This window comes from Wolffia australiana, chromosome 9 (assembly GCF_029677425.1).
Source record: "Wolffia australiana isolate 7733 chromosome 9, ASM2967742v1".
NCBI classification, from domain to species: domain Eukaryota; kingdom Viridiplantae; phylum Streptophyta; class Magnoliopsida; order Alismatales; family Araceae; genus Wolffia; species Wolffia australiana.
The window spans coordinates 4,711,409-4,715,031 of NC_135843.1; positions in this window are offsets into that span (position 1 = coordinate 4,711,409).

Here is a 3,623-nt window from a genome sequence, read left to right on the forward strand (position 1 = left end):
ATTTGTTTTTGGAGGAACTGGGTATCCAACTAGATCACTAATATCTCATGAACTTAATCTATTCTTACCTAGAAATTAAACTAAGTCACAATTCTTTTTGTTATTCTTCTGTTCTTAACGTGCATGTGGAACAGTTAGCTCAATTCAATAATCTCTCCTATTAAACGTACTAAGGTCTTGCACATGGCGCTCAAGCCAAGCGATTAAGAATTTCAGACCAAGACCAGGAAGACAAATCAAGAATTTCACTAAAAAAACCCCAAATACACTAAAATTCAAATACAATGAAGTAAAAAATACCAAATAATGTCGATCCCGGCTGGTTCTCCTCTTTGTCCTGCAGCTATAGAAAGAGCTCCCTCCAGAATGACCTCCTCAGCTCGAATTTTGGTTTTTCTACATATGTTATATGGTAAAAATTACCATTTTACCCCTGATAAGTAATTCATTTTTATTCATCGATATATGCTTGATCTGATTTATCCAAATGAATAGATAGAAAGAAATGGTTAAGAAGAGCAAGCCCATAAAATTGGAGCTCAATATGACTTCAGGATAAAGAGTATTTAATTAATGAATATTGACCAATCCTAGTCATTGGATCAATATTTCATTTATTTAATTAATTTTTTATTTACTCAATCTTTGTTTCAAATTCTGATTTGCCGGCACAATTTGTATAGACTTTGGCGGGTTCACTCTCGGCATGCCATTTACCCCCTTCATGGAAATAAGAGAATATATATATGCATTTACCTGTGTTTTTTACAATGACGCCTACTCAGGCGTTGCCACATCGCCTCTCGTGTGTACTTCTCTATATGCACAGCACGGGTGATGCACTTACCCCCCTCTAGAGTTGCCACTACCAAGGCATTAAATCCGTTGGATTCTTTTCCGACCAACTGGGTCTTGCCACATGGCTCCGCAATCTCTGTTTCTTGAAGGTTTGCGCAAAAGTTCATGCTCTTAATTGCATGCGCAAACCGCTGCCACCCAAAAAGTAACTAGAAATATGTCCCTCCACTCTCATTCTCCTCCTTTTTTCCCTTAAAAAAACATAGAAAATCCAGATTAACTCGATAAGACTCCAAAATTATTTTAATTGGATATTTATGCCTGCAGCGTGCCACCGAGAGCTGTTTTAAGGGTATATTACAACCAGGTTATAAAACAAAGTCTTTCAGACTTTAGAAATTGCTTAAAACACCCATTTTCCTCATAATTATATCCTTTTGTACTTAAAAAATCATTTATTTCTCAAATAAATACCAAATAAATTCAATGAAATTCAAGATGAATCTAGAAAAAGCATAAATTCATCCCCACATTAATTAACATTGAATTTAGTTTTTAACCTGCCACTTTCATTTGAGTAGTTTTTTGAAGCTTAAATAAATTCCATAAAATTCATAAATTAACAAATAATTAGGATAAAATCAGAGTTCACTTGGAATAGTAATTAAAATGTAAATATATGATAACAACCCTATTGTAAACTCTATAAATTGATAAAAAAATGTGCTTATTACTTGAATTGAACAACAAATTTAGGGTGTTATCAACAACCTCTTAAATGGATCTTATGATTTAATTTTGAGATATTTCAATTTAAATATACAATTAGTTTCATCTCTAAGGCTTATTTTTATTTTTCATTTCTGGACACTACAATTGGTAATTAGCAATTAGCTCGGACATAGATGTACATTGGTGTTTGTACAGATAGATCAAAACCTGAGTTCATAACTGAACTATGCAGAGATGCCTAAGAATGATATTGAAAATTGTACTGAAATAATTGCACTCTTGTATTTTTTATTATAATATTAATAGAACATGACAGATGCATCATTTTATTATATGTTTATTTAAAATTATCTTAAAATTTATATTTAAAAGGAAATTGAAGTTGTTTTGTAGAAATTTGGTTTTGCTTTATTTTCTAGTTAAAGTTTTTTGATGGCCCACACTACTCTTATGCATATTGTAAGATTGACTGTCAAGAGAAAGTTAACGTGATAAGCCTGTGTTTAAATTTATTTTGCATCTCATTATTCTGAAACTACTTATTAATATTTATAAACTATTATAGAATCTTATAAGAATTATCAAATAGCTTGCTCACGACCCCGTCATTTGTCTTCTATCTCCTTAAGACATCAGAAATAGAGTCCTTGGTTTAAGGTTTATAAATCATACAGAATGAAATGGAAATCATTGACAGAAAAAATAAGATATTATAAATATGTCTACTTCCGTATCACAAGGTTAGGTGAAAATTAAGGCTTCAAAGTGCATCAAAAAGTCTGCTCGATTATTGCGTTAAGTTTTATGTCATAGGTTTAATAAACAACAAATAATAAAAACAGAAACTAACCCAAAAAAACTAAAAGCTCTGTGGGGATTACTATGGTCAAGTAGTCAGGATCACATAACATGGAAAATAACTATATATGAGTAGACCTAAAAATATGGTAAAGTGGATAAAACTTATACCAATTAAAACATGTTTACTATAGATATTAATAAATTAAAATTATTTACATTATGTGCTACCAAGAAATAGATAATATATTAATTGAGACCTCCTCTAGAATCAACCAATTTCATCAGGTCTTAACTTTTAAAAAGTCAATAAATATGTCAGATATTTTTTGTGTAAATACTTACACCATATTTCATTAAATTATGTCCCAATGTTTTGTTTAGTTTTATGCTATAAATTCAATAAAAAAATAATCAAAGCACGCACTGACCGAAAAATAGCCAAAAGATTTGAGTAAAATACTGAGCTCAAGTACATAACATGAAATAACACGGAGAATAAGTATATATGAGTAAAACAATTTATACGGGCAAGTGCATAAATTTTTTAACAATTTAAAACATTTTCTAATAACAGGAGAAAAATAAAAGTACACTAGAGATATGAAATAAAATATACGTATTTCTATTATGTGCTATCCAGATATAGGTATCACAGTATCTAAGACCACTTCTGGAAGCAACCAATTTCATCAGGTACTCACTTGTATAAACATAGTGAAGTAATCACGCCTCCTGTAAGGTGGTACCAATGGCTGAAGTATTTTCCATCGGCTAAATATAGCTACACACAAGCTACTGCTTCGGCCGCTTCCGGTGACACCATGAATGGTCTTAGTTGTAGTCAGACTTTTGTAGCTCCGGACGAGATGCACAATTTTGGGAACAAATAAAGAGGTGGCTTTCCACTATTATCTAAGAGGGTTTGAGGTTTACGATTAACAGAAATCAATCAAACTACTCATATTAATTTGTAAACTACAGCCCACATAGTTTCCCTCTCCTTCTCAATTCCAATCATTCACTAACCACGCATTGAAAGGCAGCATTATAATGGGTTAACTTTATTTCATAATACTCACAACATGAATTCAAACTAATCAACATCTGAAATTTCATACTGTACGTAGATTGTATGTCAAACTAATAATAGATCAGGTGAGTGCAGGGAAAATCCATAAATCAGTTAGATATTTTACTGTGTAATTAGTTGTACCATATTTCATAAATTTCTGGCCCACTGTTGTGTTAAGTTTTATGCTGTAAATTGAATAAAAACAAATGATCAAAGTAGT